The sequence below is a fragment of the Wyeomyia smithii genome, chromosome 3 (assembly GCF_029784165.1).
Source record: "Wyeomyia smithii strain HCP4-BCI-WySm-NY-G18 chromosome 3, ASM2978416v1, whole genome shotgun sequence".
Taxonomy (NCBI): Eukaryota; Metazoa; Arthropoda; class Insecta; order Diptera; family Culicidae; genus Wyeomyia; species Wyeomyia smithii.
The window spans coordinates 269,672,627-269,697,500 of NC_073696.1; the positions used below are offsets into that span (position 1 = coordinate 269,672,627).

Below are 24,874 nucleotides of genomic sequence, written 5' to 3' on the forward strand. Positions count from 1 at the left end.
CTCTATCTAATTGTGATTGCGGAAACAATAAAGCTACTCCGTTCCGAAGTGTGCGCGTTCAAAGGTACCCCGCCGCGTCGAAAACCGACATCGTACCGCACTTAGGCGATGTTCTGACCGGATCTGATGTCGGCTCACTACTCGAAGCGATCGTTAAAGGATATGAAGCGGCTGAATATCGATGTGGTACCCAAGTCGGCATTTGTGGGTCAACCTGAAGCGTAAAATCTACACCAATAGTTTTGTCGCCAAAACTGAGGAGGAATTGATAAATAAAACGAAGAAAAAATCGTGCCTATACGCATGTTTTCGTTGCGGCGAATGTTCCGGTTAACTGGTGGAAGGTCGCTCGCAAAGGTGTAGAATTTTTAAAATCTTTCATGAGAAATTTATCAAACTCAATTGGGGGCCATCCACATACCACGTGGACAGATTTTTAACGATTTTGAACCCCTCCCCCTCCCCCTCCGTGGACAGCTGTCCATATAAATTCTAAAAAATTGTATGGACCGTGGACATTAGCCAAAACCTTCCCCCCTCCCGAAATATGAACCATTAGAAGCTATGTCAAATAAAATAATTAACAATTTTCGACAAAAATCGTTGCAATCCTCAATTGCTACGATAAGCTTTCTTTATAGCCAATAAGTTAGCATTTAAGTTAGTTGTAAGTTTACTTTCCTTTCTTGACAAAAAGGTTGTCCCTACGAATGTTAAGTCCTAATTGCGAAAGCAAACAAATCCTAACAATTAAAATTACAAATTACTAACAGTGTTGAGAAGTCACCATTTGTGATTGGACACACATACTCATTATTTACTAATATTTATCATAAATACTTAAGCTACTAACAAATCCCCCTAAAATATAGATTCTTATTTTGCTTATGACCAGTTTGGATTTTGTCATGGGCACTTCACAACATATCAATCCAGAGTTTCTGATTTGATATGAGCTATCAAATTTTACTATGACTTCAAGATACTCTCAATGCTAACTCATTGATGACTAAATACATAATCATTTACAGACTAATAGAACGTGACTCACATTACAGAGTTTTTTCTGTAATAAACTCAGTAAACAGTAATTAAAACAAGATGTGCAGTTGAGATTATCTGAATACTTAATTGGTTAAATAGCCGTTAGATTAGATGAGAAGCATGTTCCACAAAACTTATCGACTCCGCTTAGCAACGTTCGTATTTTCGATAAATAATGATTCAAGAACCACACTAATAATTACAAGCTACGACACTCGCAGGCCAATCCAGCTTCGACCAGTTTTCCTCGATAGACAACGCACTGTGTGCAGCGCGACACAACTGCCAAGCAAGCGACACGAGAAGGCGTGCGATCGCTTTATGCTAAACAACGCACGCAGCGCAGCGCCACACACGGCATCAGCAGCGGCAGCAGCAGCGCCAGAACCCCGTCACTCTTATTAGTTCGGTTCGAACCGTCTGCGCGATCGGAGTAAATCGAATACATTTGCGCGCTCTGTGAGCTGTGAGCTGAGAGCCCCGTGGTGACAATATTCGCTTTCGTTTCGTCCCATTCCAGGCATTCCACAAGAAGAACAAACGAACTGAAGGAAAGACCCATCGCGAGGTGAACAGACAGTGTTTGTGTTTTTTTGTTTCTACGTACGGTTAGCTTGCTTGTGACTTACTGCAGCGATAGACCACCGATCACCGTCATCGTCATCAGCAGTGATCACCCGGTTGGTGGTCAAACGATCGGTGGTGGGCCCTTCGTGCTTAGATTTGAAGACTGAAGCTCGGGAGCATTGTCTATCGATCGGTAGTGCAATCGCGACGCGAACCAAACTGTGGATTACTTAACAAATAAAAGTGCAGCATTAATTGAATGTAAGTGATAGATCTCGTCAATGGTGAAACAGAAATGAATAAGTGAAAGATAAATAACCTACTACTCAAAGCTAGGCAGAATTGAATTTTCATGCAAATTTTGTAGTGAAGAGCTCTTGTCGGACAAACAGGTTGAATTCAATACCGAACAATTATGAAATACGAATTCAATTGAAGCTCCGCAAGACACACGAAACTCACCGTTCTCTGGTACTAACCAAATCAATCTCCCCAACGAACGGGTCGACTTATTTGCAAATCTAAGAAGATATTTGGTGCTTGCCGGAGCGGTACCCGAGGGGGTGTAGGGTGAAGAGTGTGTGCGTGGAAGCAGAAAACTATGAATCTACATGTGCCTGAACTGTGGAGAACTTGAAAATCAAGGAGAAAAAGGACGCCCACATTTTCCACACAGAGCGCAGCAGCACAGCACACAACACCACTTGCGCGCACCGTTGCGATCGCGCGACCACGCGCAACCATAAGAGCCACCTTTGGACTTGGCTTGGTTTGGTTTGGCTGGGTTGTTTAGTAGCACCACCAGATTCGCCTGTTTGCCAGCCACTAACAACAACAATAAGCAGTTTGGCGAACAACTCTGGTAGAGGTGTTCAGTTTTGGGGCTGGAAGTGCTACTGGTTGGAAAGTGCTAGCGGAAATATATTTCGAGTCGGTTTGAGTTCTTGGAATGCTCATATTCAAACGAATCACAAACGTGAATATTGATAGCAAGGGAACCTTGACGAAGCTTTAAACCATTTTTGAGTTTTACTGAGTTTCTTTTAGCGATTAGTTCGAAAATATGTACCAGCCTCTATTGTAACGAAAGGCTCCGTTTGCTGTAAACTATGAAATTTCAAGTTTTTTATCGTGAAACTGTCTGTAGAATATTTAATATACAAAAATAGTTTTCAACATCCATTTATCACATTTCAAACACATTTTAGTACTTATTAGCATTCCATTCGCTGGAAATGTTAATGCAAACTCATCGTTTCTACACAAAATTCTCGTATTCCTCTTTCCGTTTTTTAACTCTCTGTGTTTTCACGATTTTTGTTTGCCACTATCTTTTTTTATTTTTCTTTCTTATTTATGGTCCATTTTTTTGTTTTATTTTTTTTTTTACTTTTTTTTACTTATATTCTCCATCACATATTTTCTTTCCAATCTCGTTCAGTGTTCATTTTCCTTCTTTCTCTTTCCTGTTATTGTTTCTATTGTCCATAAATAATAATCTAATTTCTTCTTAATAATTTCGTTTTCGTGATTTTTGTTTTTAAATTTCTTTTGTTCATTATTTCCAGTTTGTTCTGTCATTTAATTTTACACTCTCTTTTCATCCCTCTTTTTTATTCATACCACTTCCAGTTTTCGTTTTTTCAAGTGCCCTCTTTATGGCATGCGGTTGAATTTCCTGCTGCATTTTTTTTGTTTTTTCATCAACATTTTGTATTTTAATTTTCTTCCTATGTTCACTTTACTTTATTTCCTATTCAGTTTCTTGTTATTCATTTTCTCTCTCAATTCTCTCTTACAATTTTTATTTCTCGCTACTCAATTTTTCTGTTCTTTTTTCCCTTCCGTTTTCCTGTCAACTTTATTTTCCATTTCACTCTCCTGTTTCAATTTCCCAAGGTTTTTCCCATCTTTTCTTGACTTTTCCAGTTTTTTTTGTCATTTATTAATATTCTCTCACTTTCTCGTTTTCCCGGTTAGCTGTCTTATTCGCTTATGCAACTTTATTGTATTTTCCCTATTTGAATTTTATTTTTTGCTTGTGTTTTCATTTTATTTTTTTTATTTTTATTTTCATTGTGTTATTATTTTCACCTTATAAAATTTTTCTTCCTCCTTTTCCCGTGATTTAAGCATAACATTTAATTTATCGATTATTTACTTGTCAGCATCTACTATTGTTTCTGACGTTGTATTTTTTTCTGCTCATGTCTGTCTCTTATTTGACATTCTTTTTATTTATTTTTTACTGATGCTCCTTGTTATTTGCTCTTCTAGTACTTAAATCAGTTTTTCTTCTTGTTATTTCTTTTTCCTTCATTTTTGTTAAAAGTTTTTTTGCATTCAAGTTGTTTTCTACTTTCTCATTGCTGTTGAATTCCAGTTTTCTTTCAACAGTTTTTCTAATGAAAACATTATTCAAAAATACTTTTTGTTTTAAATATTACATTTTTTCTTCTTTTTTTCCTCCCCCTTTTGTACTCTTTTTCTCCTCTTAATTCTCGCTTACATTCTTTTTCATCATTTCTCTTTGCTTTTTTGCCTTCATTCTCCGTTTTTTCGCGATTTACTTTGCTCTTTCGTCTACTTTATTTCAATATACCTCAATTTCCCCAATGGCCCCTTTCTGTTCCTATTCAAGTTCCTCTTTCCCTTTATCAATTATTTATCACTTTCTAATTTAAATTACTACTATTTTATTTACTTTACTATTTCCAAGTTTTAGCTATTATTAATTACATTTAAATTTTTCCAATGTTTTTCTCCAATTTTATCTTTTTCTCTCATTTTCTTTTACTTCTCATAAATATTTTATCACTTTTGTGGCATTTTCAGGATTTGCTACTGTTTTTTTTTTCTGCCGATTTTGTATTTAATTTATTTCTTGTGTTTTCGTTCTAATTTTTTCTCTTTTATTTCCATTTCCAGTTTTTTCTTGAAAACTCTTTTTTAGTCCTGTGCGCCGCCGCGCCACGTCGCCGCCGCCGACACTTTTACGCACGCCGTCGCCGCCGACGATTTTGAGTCGGCGCGCCGCCGAGAAAATTTTTTACGCGCCGATAATAATTATGCAGACTAGATTTTTTCACGATTCGAGAGATACCACGAATCACAGCCAATGAGTGTAAATTATCCTGAATTGTGAATATTCGATACAGCATTTCACATCAAGAGTATTAAGTTGCATCAAACATTATACGCAATATTTTAGAGGTGGTAATTAGGGGCACGCCGATACACGCCGCCGCCGCCGCCGATAAAAGCCAACGGCGTCACGCCGGTGCGCCGACCGCCGCCGAGGCTGAATGTTTTCTACGCCGCCGCCGCCGATGATTTGATCGGCGCACAGCACTACTCTTTTTTCATTCTTCTGTCGTTTTTTCCAACATTTCTGATCCTGGTTTCTCGGGTAGATTATATATGTTATCAACCACTTCAATTATTTCATCTTTTCAAGGAGCCTATTCATGTAATGCTGTGTACTTCCCTTCAACTGTTTTGTTTATTTTATTATTCAACTTTTTTATTTGAATATTCTACTTATGTTTTCTTTTACTCCTCTTACAATTCTTTTTTTTTTCAAATCTGTTACCATCGTTGCTTGCTCAGATTATGTATGTTCTTTTATCATTTCCATGTCTAAATTACTTCTGATTTTGTTTTATTTTCTACCAATTTTCTCATTTAAATTCTCTTCTTATGTTTGTCTTGACTATTTTCAGTTTTTTGTATCCATTTCATTTTCTAATTTCTCTCTCACAATCATTCTCCTCACTACCTTTCCTTTCTTCATTACCTTTTCTTTTTTTCTTTTCCATTATATTTTCACGTTCCTATTTTTCAATTGTCTACCCAACTTCTCTTGGCTATTTTAGTTTTTCATAAGCGCTTTTTATTTATCTCTCACTTTCTTTACTTTTTTGCTGGTTTTTCCAGGTTTGCTTCAGCATTTTTTTATTTTCTTTTTCCAAGTTTGAATTATTTTTTTCCTTTTTATTCCGATTCTTACATTACTGCCTTCATTTTACTTTTTCAACTCACTCTCACAATTTATTTTGTAGTTACACTTCCTCTTTTCTTATTCCTATTCAAATCTCTTTTCCAATTACTTTTCCAGTCAACTTTTCTAATTTTCTTTACAAAAAATATCTTTCTTCGTTTAGTTTTTACTTTTCCTTAATTAGCTATTACTCGCTTTCCCTGCTTTCACTTGGTTTAATTTTACAATTTCTATTTGCTATTTTGTACTTTGTTGCATTTAATATCTTTCGTTTGTTTTCATTACATTTCACACTGTCCTTTTCACCTCTTCTTTTTCTTCCACATCTCTTATCGTTGCTTCGTTCTTTTACTATTTTTGTTTTTTCGTCTTTTAGGACACTTTGTTTAAGGCATGCTGTCTAATTTGCTTCTTGTTCTACCTTTTCCCTTTTATTTTTATTTTTTTTAGTTGAAATATTTACTTGCTACGTTCAAGTTTGCGTATTTTACTCCGCATTATTCTTGTTATTTATCAATTCATCGTTTTTATTACTCAGCAGCTGTTATTGTTCTTCTTAGTGCTGCACTCTATCACTTCCTTTTTAGATTTGTACCTCAAGTCGCATTCTTTTTATTTTCCTTTTTTCCTGATGCACTTTTTATAGTGTTTATATCTTCTTATATTTAACTTTTCGTTTTATTTTTTTCCTACTGTATTCCATTGCTTTCTTCCTACTTTCTCACTTTTGTCCTATTTCAGTTTTCTTTCGCAGTATTCTGCCATTATCAAATTTAACACCAATTTTTTTTGTGTCACGTTTTTTCTATTTTCTATTATTTTTTCTGTGCTAATTTTCTCCTTTTAAGTCTTTTGAATTTTTTTCTTGGCCCCTGCTTTTTTGTTGCCTTTATTTCCCTTTTCTTCACCATTAACTTCTACTATTCGCCTTCTCCATTCCAATTAAACATTTTTTTTACCAATTTTTCTTTTTTGTTCAAGTTTCTCCTTCTCTTAATCAATTATCTAGCTCATTAATTTTCATTTCATTTACTTTACTTTTTAAGTTTTCTAGTTTATATTTCTATTGGCGCTTCTTTTTCTATTTCTTTTTTTTTTCTAACACACTTGTCATTGAATCAGTTTTGCTAGTTTTGGTCAGATTTTATGTTCTTATTTTTAATATGTCGTTGTCAATTTAGCTTCTTTTCAAATTTGTTCGTCAAAGTTCTTCCCTTCAATCTCTTCTTTTATAATTTTTTTTTAATTTCATATTTCTCATACAATTTTGTACTTCATTCTGATGTTTTAAATTCCTAATTTAGCATGTCATCCGCAATTGAATTGGTTATTGTAATTGTTTGTATATCTTTTCTATGTTTTTTCAGTATTTTTATTTTTTATTCTTCTTTCTGTTTGGATTCTTGTTTCATTTAAACCGGAAATGAAGATTTTTAGTAATGCTTTATTCTAGTCCTCTTTTAACAGCATTGGTTTTCTTCTGTTTCTATTATAAAAAAAAACATTTCTTTAGCAAATTGTAAAAAAAATACTTTCAGATTGTTCTTTTTTAATCATTTTAATAGTAGAACTTTTTTCGGTGGTTTTTTTTTATTTAGTTCTTTTTTTTTGTATAATTTTGAATGCATTTTACCCTTTGTTATTGTATTAAAAACTACCATTGCCTAGTTGTACTTTATATTCCTTCAAATTGACCCCTAACAAGATTTTTTCGTTAAAAACATACCGTTTTACCCCTAGTTTTTTTTTTTATTTTCGTTCCTTCCTTTCGTTTATCATCATATTTCTTTTTTCGTTCTTTCCTTCTATAAAATTTCATATGGCAGCTCGATTTGAAATGAATTTGACAAAAACTGTTTTCAGTTTTTCCTGCTCCAATCATATTTTTGATTCTTTTCGTTCTACTCAGTTTTTAACATGGGGCTGAGCGTGCTCCGAGCTACGATTCTAATGTATTCCAATCTGTTCAATAGAACTCGAATAGTGTCGATTATTATTTCCAAAAACTATGTACAACACTTCAGAGTAGGGATGTAACGGATATCCGCATCCGCATCCGCATGAAAATTGACATCCGCATTCGCATCCGCATCCGCATCATACCATGCGGATATTAAAAAAATATCGCTTCATAAAAATTTGTAGAAAAATTTTTCTTGGAGTATCTACTGCTCGCTTAAATAATTTTACACTGGGGAGGGACATGGTCATGTGAAATAGGCAAAATAAAACACAAGGGATGCTACGGATATCCGCATCCGCTAATGCGGAACATCCGTATGAAAATGGACATCCGCATCTACATCTGCATCCGTAATCACATATCCGCATCCGCATCTGCAGATGTCTGAAAAATCACATCCGTAACATCCCTGCTACAGAGTTACTCAGTAGTTTTTGAAATAAGTACTCTGTTTAGGTGCCACAAGGCAGCCATTTTGGTTTTATTGACTAGAAATTTATTTTCGAAAAAAGTATTCATTAAATAATATTCGGTTATGTTGATTCTATAACAAAGTTTTAAATTGGGACATAGTTCACAAAATTATTACAATGATCATAACTTGAAGTACCCACAATAATTGATCACCACTAGCGAAATCAGTCGCGAAATGGCGCATAAATTCTTATTTTTATAATGATGATGTAAATCCGAAACACACTGAACCAATCGAGATCAACCATCATTTCGTACCTGCCCTGCAGGTAGCAGCAGCAATAAGCAGCAACAGTGGCGCAAAGCATGGCCAATAGCCTGCTGATATAATTAATCGCGCGCGGGAACAAGCGTTAAACGGCTGCCTTGCCGTAGCAGCAGCAGCAGCAGCTTCGGTCAAATGTAAATTTCGGCCGATCCAAACCTGTACTTTTCAAACGCCATTGAAACGAGGTGGTAATCGACACTAATTTCTCTGGTGCGACTCAAAAAAGGTTCGCTGGAGGTTGTGCCAGCTGTGGGCCATCGCCATCGACCGACCGTCAACAAATTGTTGTCTGTCTGTGTGGAATTTAAGCTGCTCGAAACTCGTCACTCGATTCGCCGGGAAAGCCATAAACCGGGGGGATTAAAATATCAATTTGATAAAAAAGACGAGTAAGACTGATATTCGCAGAGTGCTGATATCTCCGATTTTTTCAAAATTAATTTTGTTAAAAATGACTACTGCTTTACAAGGGAAGGTGCTAAGCGATAAGAGCTTTGTGACATGCAGACATAATAATAAAACTTCCATCTTTTCGCTTGACTAGATAATGCCTAGCCTGATTGGCAGCGCGAAGAGTATTTTTGGTTTGGAACCTGTTTTGTGTGAAAAAAATAAAATAAAATGGTATGATCACACGGAAAAATGTCCCGTGTGACAAAAGCAATTAAAGAGATTGTGAAAAGCGACTGCATGGCAGGCGCTCATATCAAGGACTCGCGGAATCGCTTCTGTTCTTCGCCGAAGGGTGTAGCGCCCCACTGGACGACCTTTCCTTCTGATGAATGGAACGTCGGCAAATGATAAAGCGCATAATTATACCGATCCAGTACCCTGAATGCTGCAACAGGTGTTGAAGTGCCGCTCGGCGGAAGACAATCCGTTCGGGCAGGAGTATGCAGAGTGTATCCTTGATACTGACTGCCTAGGCCTTGGTTCGGTTAATTGATTCGGCTCTAGGATTGCCGTCCCGAAACCCTTCTGATAAGGTTTAATGCTGTGGTGTGTTTTTGTTTTTCTTTATAGAGCGTGAAAATGATTGAAGGCAGCTCAGCAGAGATAGCTAGCTTTTAAATTAATAATTTGTGATGTCATATTTTAGAAAGTGTTCAACCTTCTTGTAAAGTGATATTTTACAGGAAATGCTGGTGATTGTGGAAATTGAAACTACTTATAAAAGCGATCGTCAACCAGAGATAATACACAATATTACAGTACAACGTTTTCTTACAAGAAATTTCTTGTTTAATACGTGCTGCAATTGCGTATCGAATTAGCAAGTTGTTTAAGTTTATGCCGAGACATTGAACAGCCAATGATGTCGCATCGCAGTACTGATGGTAAAAGGCCGTCATGCGATTAAACAGCCAAAATTTTAGGTATTTGGCTTAATGAATAACCTAATAATAAACGATCACGGAAATCTATCTACGAGCACTAAGTCTTTTTTTTTTAAAGCTGTTCCTGAAGCTGACCGACATTGAGCGTATTGGGTCGAACTGGCCATATTGTCGAACTTGGCCATACAACATGATAAAAAACTTCCAACTGGAAGGAAACACACTTTTTCGGAGAGATTAATTGTACACGCGATGGAATTCCATAATCTCAGTTTAGTCGTTAGCATCTCAAGGAAGGCCGTGTTAGGCAGTAGTTCTACAAAGCCGAAGAACGCTGCTTCTTGAGAAAACGAATGGGGAGGATTAGACCAAGGGAGTTCCTTTTTGGTCTACGCACAGGAACAGTAAGATGCATTTCTGAATTCATAGCGCAGTTAAAGTACTCTATAGCATTAGTCTCGGGTGGAGAGGATTCCAAAAATTGCCAATTGATGTAAGGAAAAGCAATGCTTAATGACTAAAAGTCGGCTCTGCGAAAATTTGAACGTTTCCGAACTATTTCCGTCTGATTATAATCTCCAAACAGCAACGAACGATCATTGTGGTTTGAGCGAGAGTCGACGGAGCTCATGGAGCTAATATGGCTTCCAAAAGATCATCATTCATCAGATTTGCGCTCAAAAGGTAGATAAACTACATTGACACTAATGCTGCGAGCTGGCACAGTGATTTCAACTCGAAGCTGTTCTATCGTATCGCTTATTGGAGCAGGGTCAACACAGCTACATAGGTGATTGGAAACAGCTATTAGGACACCACCGCCACGCGTCTTGCAGGTGTTACAATGATAACGATCGCAACTGCCAAAAAGCTGTGCGTTATCAATTTGTTCGTCGAGCCAGGTATCGGTTAACACAATAAAATAGTGGTCGCATTCGGTAGCTGTCAAGAAAAAAATCGTCAATTTTGATCTGAAGTCCGCGAACGTTTTGGTAGTATATCCGAAGCCAGAACCGTGGCGTGGTTCAATGCATCCCACAGTTCTTGGTAGGTTATGTGGCGTTAGATGAAAGGTCGTAAGGTAGTGAACTGGAACACGGAATCTGATCAGGTACTTGCCTGTGGGTAAGAGGTGGGAGGCCCCTTCCCTCAGCTTAAACGCAGTACCAGAACGACTCTGATGGCAGGAAACAGAATCATTTCGTTCGAGAGTGCCTAGCGCGACCAGTTCGAGCGGATAGGGGTCTCCCATAATGCGACAGACAGTGCACTCAAGTAAACTCGAATTCAGCTCATTCCGGAAAAGAGGGTTGACATCAGTTGGGTCCCTGTAACAGGTGACACAGTGATGGCAGGTGTGATTGAACGAGGTAACTAAACATGTTTTGGATCATTCTCAAATGCACGATATGAAATGCCATTACGTCGAGTATTGGTTGGCTAATTCAGTTTTGAGCTCTGCTTGAGCGATATTCTTTCGCTCTGTTATTGAGTTAACGGCACTACCAAAGGAAGAGATCGCATTTTAGAATTGAGCACATTCTTTGCATATCCAGAACAAATTTGGGCTTGCGGAAACAATATTCAGAAAAGCCATGTTCAACTTCGTGCTACTACATTCCAAATGAATCATCGCAGACAGTCATGAATGGGATAGATTCTTCATCTTGTTTTACTAGTTTAGCACAATGATCACAAGCGGTAGCCATAACAACTTGCAAGAAATAAAAACCAATCTAAAATATCCGATGGAGTTGCTCTAGTAAAGAGGAGTTGCATTCTGCAGATTTCGGACAACGCTCTCATCGAGACATCGGAAACAACTTGAAATCGTGCAGTCAACGGTAAGTCGTGTGATTTAACGTTACCACGAAACTCTGAGCATCGAACAAAAGAAGAAAAGCGGTTAGAATGTATATTCTATTAGTGATCAGGATCACAAGTCTGTTGCAAAATCGCGGAATCCCAATGCTTCGGTCAGGGATGTGACGAAAAAGTCGAATCTGTCCAAGTCTTTCGTTCTAAGAGCATCATCAAGGATGATGAAACTTACGTCAAAGCGGACTTACGGCAGCTTTCGGGTTCTTCGCAGCCCAGCAGAAGTTTAATGTTTTGGAGAAAATAAGAAAGCAGTAACATTCGCTTTTTGCCAAGAAATACCTGATTTGGCATGGGTTCTTGACTACCGGGACTGCAAACGGGGAGATCTACCTCAAGGAGTGTCTACTGAAGCGTCTGCTTCCTCTGTTGCAGCAAAACGAGGGACCTGTGATGTTCTGGCCGGATTTAACTTCGTGCCACTCTTTAAAGTATGTCCTGGAGTAGTACGGAGCCAACGGGGTCACTTTCATACCAAAGGACATGAAAACCGCCTCCCTCTCAACGCACCGGAACTAAGGCCTATTGGAAAATACTGGGATATTATAGAGCATGCCTTATGAAAGCATTCAAAGGAGGTCAAGATATGGGTCCTGAACTGATCGAATAAAAAATTGCGGATCGGCTAGCAAAATTGAGTCTTGAAATTCGTACCAACAATAAATGTGCTTCTCTTGTTTCTATTGTCGTTTTTGCGGTGTAGCTACACCGCGGACTACACTTTGTCCTACAGCTGTTATTTTTTTCATTTTCCGGACTATCCCGGACTACTCTTTTTCTGTCCCGGACAGTCCGCGAAAGAAACAGAGTGCAGTTTTGAAGACACCAACACATTCACACGTATGTGTCAAAATCGGTTTGCTTTGATTATCGTTCTTCGCGTGTCAAACATCAGGTTGGATTTTATTTATTTTATTTTGTTATTTTGTCATTTTTCAGTAAGTTGGCAAATTTTTGGTACAGTAGCACAAACGCGACAAAAAGACAGTGGCGATAATGACCAAAACAAAAGTGACAGGTACCTCTGGTATTACGCACACCATTGCAACTGCTCAGAAAGTGTTTTTTTTTTCGGCTGCAAAGTATAGTCCGGAACGGTACACACTGGGGCAGCCCCATACAAAAGCTCAGACAAAACCTGAATTTTGTTCCCGGAATTAGGTTCGATATCGATATTTTGCAGAAACTAGAATGCCTACAGACCAAGAATCAAGCATAGGTTGTAAAGAATTTGCATGTTTTAGTACATCGTGAGGTAGAAGAAGTTGAGGTTTAACATTTGATAAAACAAAAAAAAACCCATATTAATCCACCTAGCGGTCAGACCCAGCCTTTCTCATTAAATTTTTCATTTGTAAAAATAGATTTACATGAACGCTTCAATCCAATAAATGTATATTCACTCTTTAGGTTCTAAAATATTGATGTTGTAATCTTTACATATAAAAATGCAGTCAAGTCTGTCTGTCTGATCCATATAGGCCCGAAAACTACCGAACCGATCGACGTGAAAATTTGTATGTAGGGGTTTTTGGTGCCGATAAAGGTTCCTATGATAGTTTGAGACCCCTCCCTCTTTTGGAAGGGAGGGGTCCCATACAAATGAAACATAAATTTCTGCACAACTCAAGAACAAACCAAGCAAATGAAACCGAATTTGGCATGTGGATGTTTTAAGGGGTAACTAATATGTCCATAATAGTTGGATGAAACACAAATTTGTGCACATCTCGAGAACTAATCAACCAAATGGAACAAAATTTGGCAGGTAAATGTTTTTAGTGGTGACAAATATGCACATAATGGTTTGAAACCCGACTCCCTCTTCTATTAGGGAGGGATCCCATGAAAATGAAACACAAATTTTGCACAGCTCAAGAACCAATCAAGAAAATACAACCAAATTTGGTATGTGAATGTTTTTAGAGGTAACAAATATGTCCATAATGGTTTGACGTCCCTCCCTCTTCTGGAAGTACATGTTTCTTCACAAATTTCTGCACATCTCGCGAACTAATCAACTAAATGGAACCATATTGGCAGGTGAATGTTTTTAAAGGGCAACAAATATGTTCCATAATCGACCTCAGACAACATTTTGGATTGTGAGATGGCAACTTCCGGTTTCTGGAAAACAGCCGAAAATGGCCGATTTCCACCCAATACAATAATATCCGGATCTAGAATAATACACAGGAGCTAAAATCGACCACAGATAGCATTTTAAATTCTAAGATGGCGACTTCCGGTTTCTGAAAACAGCAGAAAATGACCAAATACCACCCAATATGAGTTTTTCTTTAACCAGTATGCCGTTCAAAATCCAGAAATTGTCTCCAAATGCCATTATTAAATTCAAAATGGCGACTTCCGGTGTCGGAGAAACAGCGGCAAATGACCAAATACCACCCAATATGGGTATTTCCGGAACCGTAATGATGCACTGGAGCCACAAATCGACTTCAGACAACATTTTGAATTGTAAGATGGCAACTTCCGGTTTCTGGAAAACAGCCTGAAATGGACGATTCCCATTAAATATTAGTATTTCTGGAACCAGAAAGATGCACAGAAGCTAAAAATTGATCACAGACACAATCTTGAATTTTAAGATGGTGACTTCCGGTGTCTGGCAAACAGCCGGAAATGACCAAATACCATTCAACATAAATGTTTTCGGAACCAGAATTACGCCCAGATGCCAGAAATTGATTTCACAGGCAATTTTAAAGTCCAAAATGACGACTTTCGGCTTCTGAAAAACAGTCCAATGTGACCAAATATCACCCAATTTGAGTTTTTCTTTAACCAGTATCCTAAATACCATTTTGAAATCCAAGATGGCGACTACCGGTTTGTGAAAAACAGCCTAAAATAAACAAATACTATCCAATATGAGTATCTTTGGAACCAGAATGATGCAAGGAGCTAACAATTGACCTCAGGCACCATTTTGAATTGCTAAATGGTAACTTATAGGCAACAGTCGGAAATGACCGAAAAATACTCAATATATATTTCCGTAAACGTGATGATGCATAGAAACCAAACATTGACCCTGCACACTATTTTTAATTTGAAGACGACCACTTTTAGTTTCTGAAAAACAACCAAAAATACCTCCCAATATGGGTATTTCCGGTGTCAGATTGATGCCAGAAAGTCTGCTGATAATGACAGAATACCACCCAATACGAATATATTCAGAATTAAGGCGATGTACAGAAGCCAAAAGACGAGGATGTTGTCATTTCGATAAAACCAATCATTTCAAACGATTTGTTATTTGACTTCGATCATATCCTATGGCCGATTCGTCGTGCATTTTCAGACTTTAAACCAATCGCAAGGAATCAATGAATTTGGAACGTTCAAATAGTACGATACCACATTTAAATTATGTTGAGGCCACATATATCGATCAAAGCAGGTATAGTTTTAAATAGTCTTCGAATTTCTTTTCTTTCCATAACTTCTGAGCCACATATCAAATAATCATGAAGTTTGTTATTTGTAAGTTTAAGAAATGACTCGTTCGTATGACACTAGTTATGTTCAAATAAGTCATGTAATCTTTGAGATAATAGACGTTGTCGTTGTTTTATTAACAATTTAACACATAACGGTTACTTAAGTTCGATTATAATCAAATGAAATGGGAACGTGTAGGGCAGCCAAACTTTGAAACCACGTGTTCAATCATAATTCATCAGTTAACCCTTAACTAGCCCGCTCATCTGATAATAATAATCAAATCGGTTGTGTAGTTTCTGAGATAATGAAGTTTCGTGATTTTCACAAGTCGGCACATTACAAATGAAGTTACAGTTCGATTACAGTAAAATTCAATAGGGTCTTCTGAGGCAGCTAGACCATTCATTTGACACTAATTTTGTGGAAATCGGGTCAGCCATCTCTGAGAAAAGTGAGTGAGTCCAAGTAGTCTTCGGAATATGTTCCTTTGCATAGCTGGATTTCACATTTTTAAACATAACAGGCAAAGTAATAGTCCGATTGCAAAACAAATCAATAGGGTCTTATGGGGCAATTAGACCTTCCATTTGACACTAATTTTGTGAAAATCGGTACAGCCATCTCTGAGAAACATGAGTGAGATTAAACAGTCTTCAGAACACGTTTCTTTTCATAACTTTTGAACCACATGTTCAATCTTTATGAAATTCAAAACTTAAGGGTTTTCTAGGTAGCCCGTTCTTTTGAGACCAATTTTGTTCAAATCGGTTGGGTAAGTTCTGAGATATTGATGTTTCATGATTTTCACATTTTTAAACATAACCTCTAAACTAAAAATCCGATTACAATGAAATTCAATAGGGTTTTATGGGGCAATAAGACCTTTCATTTGCAATCAATTTCATGAAAATCGGTCCAGCCATCTCTGAGAAAAGTGAGTGAGAACAAAAATCTGCACATACACACACACACATACACACACATACAGAAAATGCTCAGCTCGTCGAGCTGAGTCGAGTGATATATGCCATTCGGCCCTTTGGAGCACTTTAATACTTTCGGTTTTGCAAGTGATTGCTATACCTTTCTAGGAGAAAGGCAAAAAATATTTCGATCATCTTTACCAACCTACAAAATGCAGGAGCTCCCAAATAATAATGATATTATGCATGAAATCTCTTCAATATGAGTTAAAGTAAAGGAAAAAAAATTAGATAGCTGAGTGTAACCTACTATTCCACGATTGAGCACAACGTTTCAATTTTTCACTAATTCCGAACATTTGAAAAAGTGATTTAAGATGCCAGTCTCAGCTATAAAAAAAAAACACAATTTTAGCTGCCGCTTTCTGCCGCTTCAAAAGTTATTCGATTTTTGGTACAGCATGTTTTTAAGTATAAATCATGCGTTTCGCGGCAGCTTCCTATGACGACATCACATTTCAGCAAATTCGTGAAGCGGACAGCCAAAAGTCCAGCGGAATTGAAACCACGCAAGATGTATTGAACGGTATGTTGGTTATATCTGAGCCCTTTTTGTCCAGTTTAAAAACAAACTTCGATTCAACTAATACCCGCAAAACAAAAAAGCGGCCGTGAAACTCCTTCACGTTGAAAATGATATGGAAGACGATGAATAAATGTTTCTGTAATCAATTCAAATTCAATCATTTTTGTTATATACCATGAATCATGATCAATACGTTTAGAATGTGTAAGTGTATGCGTGTGAAATAAGTGACTTAAACCTTTCTATGCATGACCCAAACAATTAAGCGATCCTAACAACTGATCTAAGATCACAAAATGGCTTAGACTTGAACTTGAGTAGCAAAAAGAATTTCACTTTCAAAATTGAGCGATCTAGATCTAACAGTAATCCAGGCATGTTGTGCATGAATGTACTAGAGATTTTGCCAAAAAATTCGCCTGAAAATGCCAAACCTTCTTGTCTTGACATCTAGAAGATAGAAATTATATAAATGAAGATTTCTAGATAAAAAAGTCCTCTAGATCAATACATGATGTGCAAAATGGTAAATCGTATATAGTTGATCAACTTCGCGTGACACTTGTGACCTCTATAACATGAATCTAAAAAGTTATTAGGCTTATTTTTTTTTAAACAAAGTGATTTAAATAAGTATAAACTGATCTAGAACAACTTTGCCGAAGACACTAATATTCTATGACTTGAATTTGAGGAGTTATGGGGTTTTGTTTTGTGAATAAAAAAAATAGTTCTGTCTCGTAAACAGTCAATCCTACAATTTTGATGTTTTAAACAACTTTATGTCAATTGATGATATGAACAACTTTTCTGAAGAAACAAAATGGCTGGCATTATTTATTCAGAAGATAGATGTCAGCGCCATCTGTAGGAAGAAAATTGAAGCTACTTGAATGCATTTTTCATAAAGATATTTTTATGCTGTACAACATTGCCAAAGACTAAAACACTGTGGAAACAACCATTTAGAAGTTATGAGGTTTTGTTGGACCAACAGACCAATCTGCCCAACTGTGCGGTATAGTCCTGCCGTAAAAACGAATTCGACATATGTTCTTGTAAAAATGATTGACAACAGTGAAAAAATCATAAGCTATAAATTTTAGAAACATACTCCAATTCTGTTATTTATTAGGTATTTTTGAAAATATCAATAGAAATTCAGGAAATCTTACTAAAACTGAGAAATGTAAAGTTGCTTGCTGACAACGCTGTATCGGGTGTAAAAATAATTAAAAGATGAGTGTTTACATTGTGGCAATGAGGACTTTGAGATTTGAGAATCTTCAATTAATAAAAAAACCTGTCTTTGCGATACTTGAGTTACAAAAAATTCAAAATAAGGAAAAAACATTTTTTATGAATATCAAAACAACTGACAACTGACACTTACTGTTAAACTTTTAAATTTTCTGAGTTTCGTGACCTATCTCCATCAAAATGCAATATTCAGAACATCCGACAGTTCCAGAGATATGAGCAAAATAAAAAAATATAAGCAAATCAGAGAAGATCTAACTTTATTTCTTGAAAATGCTGTAACTCGAGCTTTGCTTGTAATATCTCTAGATGATGAGAGTTTTACTTGTAAAATTTTTTTGGCAACACTGTCGTATAAAATTAATATTTTTGTCGCATTTTTTGACTGATTCACTTCAAAAATAATGTATGAGTTTATTACTTGACATTATACAATTGTAACTTCAATCAAAAGAAAATAAGAGTTTTCGATGAAAAATGACACTTTTATTAACAAAGGTGAGAGCAACAAAATTGGAATTTTTCATAGCGAAGTATGTGTCCTCAGAATTTGAGCCAAATCCAGGAAGCTCTTTGACACATTTGTCACATTTTTTTTTGCAGACTTGAAATAAACTGACCCATATATTTAATTCTGATATCCATACAAAAAAAATATTTCAAATTCTGATTTTTCCTAACGGGATTATTAGTAAAATTTGCTATTTTTGGTTGGCTGAAGTAGCCAGAATTTCGCCAGAAATTCTATTTTTCTATTTTGATACAGATAAGACACGTGGTTCAATTTAACTGTTATTATAATTATTTTTAATATTTAAAAAAGCCAATTGTTTCGATTACATAACCCAAAAAATAGCAAACATCCAAAGAAAGATAATCAATCAGTGAAGGAATCTTCTTCCGGTTATTCTAACGAGTTTCGCACCCACTTATTTTTGAAGCAATAAAATGTTTCCCACATAGAACAGCTTGATATCCGTAAAATTTGAATAATATTAACGTCGAGTACCGGGCAGTAATTCAAATCACATCTTGAAATCGTAAACGCTCTAGAGTACAAATCGTCACTGGCTTGGATCAGTCTGAAACCAGGCTTGCTCAATTATGGTAACCCGTTCCAAAAAATCCTTGATGACTTACTCTCCCATCCAGAATGGAACCGCCCTCTGGAATACCGATTCCGCAGAGTGTGCATCAAAGTCCCGTTCGCACCGCGGCGGAACGATTCTTTGGAGCCGTTGAACAAATCAATCCGTCCCATCGTCGTCGATTGAGTGGCACACGGTCGTAAAACCCCTAAATATGCACACTACACAAGCGGAACCCATCGGGGTGGTATTTCCAGCTGGCGAATGATCGTAAAGTCGGGCTGATGTTTAGCACTTAAGCCATTCCCGCTGACATGAGAGCGTGGTGTCGCCAGCCGTAAAACACTAAGTGGGTTCAATTTAATCCGACGAAGAACAAAAAACCTACGGCAGAGTAGGGCACCCATCTATGAAAATTTGACTCAAGCCAAGCTTAGTGAGAATTCAGCGAAACATGGAAAATCTAGTCGTAGAAATGTTGAACACAAATATTCACGGACGTCCGCCACCCTAACCTAAAGATTTAATTTGCAGATCTACAGCAGACATCGAAGCACAATCATTTACAACGATATTTGGACTCGTTGAATGAAGAACACGCGATCGAAGGCAGATTATTTAATTGTGGGATGGTTATAAACCTAGCCATTGCCTACGTGTTGATAATACGAACAACCGATCGGTGGAGTATTTCTGTGGCCATACGCACGCGATACGATTCATTCAGGCAGACATCGCGTGAGCAACTCTTGATGTTCAATAATTGGTTGAACAACCTTTTTCCGGAGGCGATCTTTGCCGTTGCCGAAATCATCTTTTTAATCCTCTGTTGACTTAAGCGAATCTATTGTTAGTTCCTAGCTTAACACCAAAAAAAAAAAAGACCCGTATGTTGAGTACCCTCGAAAATTTCGCAAATATGTCAACATTCAAACAAATCAGCCAACAAAAAAACTCGCGACCTTCGCGCAAACTTGGTGCAAATTTGTTAACAGCTTTTTTTCTTCTCTGTGTCGTTTCAGGATTTTTGACCGTCGAATTGCCGCCGCCGCCGGCGAAGAGAAAGAGTGAAAAAAAAGAAAAAATACGGGCGCGGAACAATACTCAGGCTCGGGCGACGACACACGGTCAACATGTGGCTAACCGCGCTTAGCCCGGGAAACCCACGATATGCCCACCGTCCGCGTCCGCACAGGCATGATTGCGTGATTGGCCCACGCCCCTCAGCGACCGAAAATAAACTCAACTCGGGTCTACTCCTGTGAAAGGAATGCGCACAAATACACAAGAACGAATCCTTCGGCATTCGAAGTTTGTTTTGCTTAATTGTTATTTGTCTTCTGTCACTTGATTTGTTTGATTAATTTTTTGTTCTTACTTTGGTGTTTAATTAAGAATTATCGTCTTAAATTAGGAAGGAGTGCGTGCGTTAAAAACGAAACGAAAGGAAGAATACTAATCGAAACGGAAAATAAAAGTGCAGAGTGGTTCGAAGTTTGCGAAGTTTTTATCTGATGAAATCACGACCGGGTAACGACGTTATCGGTGATTGTGTAAATTTTGTCGTCAGGACTGACTATCGTTGATCGTTCATTGGGTTCAGTGCGACGTGTTTGGATGTAAAACGGTACACATTTAGACGCATCACACCCACTTCACATGCGTGGAATCAACCATTGAAGGTAAGTGACATTTCGGGGCGTTAGAACTATTGAGTGTTATTCGAGGTCATAAAATGACTATTTTTGGAACAAAAAGATTTGTTGTAAAGGATGAAATATTTCAAACTCAATCCAAATCAATCCAAATCCAACACAAACACATTTAACACATCAGCAGATCTGAAAGCTTTGTGAAATTCTGAAAAAATGTTATGGTCAAACTAATTTTCATGTCAACACTGCGTGAATGACATGACAGAAACGGTTTTTTTAGTTATTCTTCTTTTAATCTACGAAAATGTAAAATTACGAAAAATAAATTAAATTGTTACGATCCAATCAACCTTTCACGGTGTCGATTGATGCCAATTTATCGAGCAGTCATTTATCTGCTCGCGGTTTTTTTTATCTTTCACACCCAAGACACTGATCAGTTAAAGAACGTCCGACTGAGCTGGCAATTTATAATGCCAAGCCTTGAAAGCAATGGTTCAAGTTTTCACTCGATACAGCTCTAGGACTAGACAAAGCAAAAAAAAGCCTCGTCAAATTTGGGTCCATTATCACGATTGGCGCTGGTAAGATGTCCACTCCGAAATAAAAACATAATCATCTGAAAATGTGGCCGGTTCTTACACATCGTAAGAAGAGGCCCAATTGTTCTATTCTCCCCATCAAGCTAAAAACGACGGTTATCCTCGGTCGGTCGTACTCGTATCCGCAATCGCTGCGCCCCATCAATGAAATGTATGCATCATGCACAGCAAAAGCGCATTGAAATTAACGACCACATCAATTTGATTATCAATCTCCGCGGTCATCTCGGTCCGGTATCGCGAACAGAGTCGCGGAGAGGCATGCATGTTCTGAGTGAGCTAAATTGCTCATAAATAGGATTAAACGAGGGCTCATTCACGACTCGCGCAAGTGACTCGCAATGTCGATGTCGATGTCGACAGCGTGACCGAAGGGAGTCTACATGGTTGAATTTATGTCCGCATGTTGGTACATAAATCTGTCCGCTCTGGGCTCCAATTGCACGTGTCTCCACGGCTGGCTGGCGGTGTGCTGACCTCAGACTTGACGTGGCGAAGGGTGCAGGGAACGGAAGAGAAGTATGAAAAAACGAGATAAAATTATATAACTATCGGTTACTCATCAACAGTTGACCTTAGGTGTACCAAATTTGGACATACTTTTGCAAAGTCGTTCTTTTCGCCTTCGGACGTGATCACTCGTTTCCTAGACATAAATACACATACACCGAGCTCACGCTGGCAGGCCAGCAGAACTGATCGACTAGGAGTAATAAGAAAGAGAGAGAGAAAAAAATAAGGCTCCATCTGATCCGAATGGTTCACGTTCTGCGGCGAAACTATGGCGCGAGAGCATGAGAAGACACGCGCGTAATTTATACTATTTAAGATTAAGACTCACTGAAATTAACAACCCCCAACTGCCACCACCCCAGGGCGGAAAACGTCGGTGGGGCGCGCAGTAAAAACGCCATAATTATCATGAATTTTTATCGTGATTGCGTCCTGAGCCGCGGTGTGTAACGCGAGAACCTGAGAATATGGGTATATGTTTCGGTGAAGGTCCTACAGCAGCCAATCCTGCCCCGGCGTTGCGACTGATACATGTGCCCCGACCGAGAGACTATTGACATATGCGACCGAAGGTTTCGCGCTGGCGCCATCCTGATATACTGCGCCGCGTGCTACCAGCCGACGCCGATGATGTTTTCGTAGCAGAGCAATATGTATGTTCAGGCCGGAACATGATGCGCGATTCCGACACTTTTCGGGAAGGTGACACACGCACGCTAGGGGCAGAGCGAAAGTGAAACTTTCATAAGGTTTAACACACACACACGCATACGCAGCACCATGTGTGCCCCGCGAGCCAGTTGACATGGTGAGACGATTAACGCCTGCAAAGCTGCCTGGATGCTGATGCTGACCTTGAAGGACGTTCGAAAAGTTGACTGGACCATTTGGGGGTCAACGTCGATGCGCAGTGTCGTGCTCGGTCAAGTGACAAGGTGAAGAAAGGAAGATGGGACGTACGATGATGATGGCGGTTTTGTTCGCGAATCGTTATCAAGGTTGCGTCATTCGGTTAGTGTGGAATGTGGGATGATTTATCGTATAGAGAAATGTAGTGTTCATGTTGATAGCATTCAGTGAAAAGATTCTGGCAATGTGTTTCATTACTGTCTTACTGTCACTTTAGGTTTTTACGCCAAACATTAAACTTTTATCTCTAGCAAATAAAATAAATTTAAGGAATTCAATCGCACTGAGAACGTACGTTTTGCTAAAAAGTATTTGTGAACGTGTTGTGTGAGAGTAAACTTTTTTTCTGTTAAATCACGAAATAAGATAGTTATCATCGTTATTTCGTTGCTTAGCAATTGATGAAGAGTTCCCAGATCGAATATTCTTCTGAAGAAGACATCAATGAGGTCTCATCCCATTAGACGATCATCATACTGCCTCCAACAACTTTTAGAGAAATTTTGGAAGTTCGACTACTTTTGATCTTTTGATGAATTGTTCTGTTTAAGTTTGATTCCGAAAATATTCGACCATGTCTTCAGGTTTTACTGGTCGGAATCTGCTTTTGAAACAAGGCTCTACATTTTTCAGTAGTGCAATAGTTAGCATCATAAAATAACTATTCGTCTCAATTTGTTGGACGCGTAGCTAATTTTCCGATGAATTGCTGTAAGAATGAAGGAATCCGTGTAAAACTGATCGAGTTATGAACATTTAAAATTGGACAATGTTTGGATTTTCATTTTACACCCTCTATGAAATCGTTCGACTTTATTTACTTTCTTTGAAATTATGATACTATACATTTTTAGAGCTATAAATCTGCTATATATAACACGTAACTTCACGAATTAAACCGGGTCGATCAGTTTCGTGTTAGCTAATAGGTGACAACTAAAAACTTGCTATTTTTTTTGCTGCTGCTGCTGCTGCTGTTGTATGTGAATAAAAATTGATTTATATCTCATAAAAGTGGGAAAAACATATGAGTAATGTCTGTAATCGGCTCTCCGACGAAGCTTTTTAATGATGCCAGAACAAAGGCGATGTATCCTCTTCGGTCGGTTCTGCACACAAGAAAACTCAAAATCCCAAAGAAATGTTCGATTGGACGACACTGAGGCAGACTCTTTAGAATGCGTATTTTAGGTACGAATGGGGTCGAGTGGTTGTTCAGGGACGTTTATGTTTTTTTGGCGTTGACATACCATCCATCGGCATAGTTTTTTGAAGAAATGGAATGAAAATTTTCTTCCACTCTACTTGAACTATAATTCAACCAAGAATAACGAGGTCTTTTTTGTCCGCTATTTTGGCCGGTTTTTCACTACCTTTCTTGGGAATCAATATTGAGGGATGCAGAATATTATACACAGACGAAACCGAAGAAATTTCGTTCTCAACTGCACATTTCACTTCCTTTGCGCGATATGAAGCACGCTGTTTTGTTGTGTTCAATTTGAACTTAGGTAGGGGAACTGTTCCATTATTCATCTCAGCCCATATATACAACATAAAAACACAATTAAAAACAGGATAAAACTCATATTCTTTAACTAAACCAATTCACTAATCCATGGAATGGATTTTTTTCAGTTCACTCTGGATTTCCCATAAAGTATAATCCTCAAAAACTCAAAAACTTAAATTTGATATTATAGTCGGGCACATATACTCGAAAACTCATTTATTTCAGTCACCTACCTCATAAAACGAAATCAGCACGTTGCTCTATACGACTACAACGGGGCTCGTTCAGCCGCCAACCAAAGTTTTTTTTTTTATCATTAGCGGACCACTTTCAGTTTTAATCACTAAACAAAATCACTCACTACACATAGAATACTTTAATCTTTAAAATGTTCACCTCAACTTTCCAAAACCAAGCTTTAATTAGCAGAAATCTATGAGATGACTTTTTTCAAATCCTTAATTTGAACTGTGTGGATTTTCATCTGTTTTCACTGCGTTGGAGAAAATAAAAAGTTGTCAAATCAGTTTCTGTTAATACGAAAAAAAAACATACTGAAAATGTTGAATTATACCGACATAATTGACAGAAATCAGCAGCACTTCAGTTGTTACCTAGGTTACCAATTTTGCACGTAAACAACTCCAGTGGATACCTAGGTAACCAACTACGACGGAGCCGTTTGCTACCCTACATGAAGTACATGCAAGATTGAGAGTTGAATTGCCTTATAGTTTGGAGGTTCCAACCAAGAAATACATTAGAGAATTATCGAGAGACTAGTTTGATACTTTCTATACTTTATACTTTATGAGTCCAA

The 24,874-nt window shown here is 37.7% G+C and overlaps 1 protein-coding gene across 5 annotated transcripts in view; it reads left to right on the forward strand.

Moving 5' to 3' along the window:
- The first annotated feature begins 1,436 nt into the window (after nt 1-1,436).
- LOC129732524 (inverted formin-2) overlaps nt 1,437-24,874 on the forward strand; it is a 179,183-nt gene continuing 155,745 nt past the window's right edge. For 4 of the 5 annotated variants that reach the window (XM_055693473.1, XM_055693474.1, XM_055693472.1 and 1 more), the window contains exons 1-2: nt 1,437-1,872; nt 19,885-20,544. The gene's annotated coding sequence lies outside the window, so the exon portion shown is untranslated. The remainder of the gene's footprint in view (nt 1,873-19,884; nt 20,545-24,874) is intronic. The other variant, XM_055693475.1, reaches the window with a different exon arrangement.